Raw genomic sequence first — 803 nt, forward strand, 5'->3', positions numbered from 1 at the left:
CTCATAACAAAACTCCTGTTTCTGAGGAAGAGAACAGCCGACCTCTCCCAGCTTGTGCACTTCTGTTTTGTAAGCCTCAGAAGGGTTGTTAAGGCAACTTCCATCTGAGAAGGGAAGAAAAAAGAAAAGAAATCAATAAGAAAAAACAACACTATGTTTGGATGAGAATAAATCTAGGTACTCACACTACATAACGACTCTTTAAAAAACACACAACGAGAGTTTAAAAATGACTTAAGTAGCACGAGGTAAAAAAATAAAGTTATGGGAAGTACATTTCCTTCTTCATGATAGAGATTTTATATAATGCAATTCTTCCTCTAGTTTTATAAGAAAGCACGTGTTTATTTCTACTTTTTTTGTTGTTTTTTTAGGGGAGAGCACAACGTAGTCCGCCACCCCCACCAGTTGTACAGTTGAGCTCCCACCTTTGGAGAACCCGCAGGGTCAGCCCACCTGGAGGGCAATGGATGAGCCTCGCCCTGGAAAATCATCTTTGTGTCACAGTATCTCTCCTGCCAGGTAAGCATTTTTCTGCTTCTCTTAAAAGAAGGTTATCATTTAACTAATATCGGTAAACATTTGTGCAATTGATGACTAGACCAATTAAAATATAGTAGTTATTCTGAACCTCTTCAGAACAGCAAGCCTCTTACTCATATTATCCTCATTGCTTATCAAAGATGCTACCCAAAGTAGACTCTAAAATCTTTGAAAAATGAGTTAGTGATTCTGCTCTCTCTCTCTCTGTCTCTCTCTCTCCCTTAAGGCCTTTGCTCTGATGCCACCTTTCTATAGAGCCC

The 803-nt window shown here is 39.2% G+C and overlaps 1 non-coding gene across 1 annotated transcript; it reads right to left on the reverse strand.

Moving 5' to 3' along the window:
* Positions 1-371: 371 nt before the first annotated feature.
* LOC118620870 lies at positions 372-530 on the reverse strand. The gene has a single exon (XR_004957556.1). It is a non-coding gene; the product is annotated as a U1 spliceosomal RNA (small nuclear RNA).
* Positions 531-803: the final 273 nt, after the last annotated feature.

Source organism: Molossus molossus, unplaced genomic scaffold (genome assembly GCF_014108415.1).
Source record: "Molossus molossus isolate mMolMol1 unplaced genomic scaffold, mMolMol1.p scaffold_m16_p_1, whole genome shotgun sequence".
NCBI classification, from domain to species: Eukaryota; Metazoa; Chordata; class Mammalia; order Chiroptera; family Molossidae; genus Molossus; species Molossus molossus.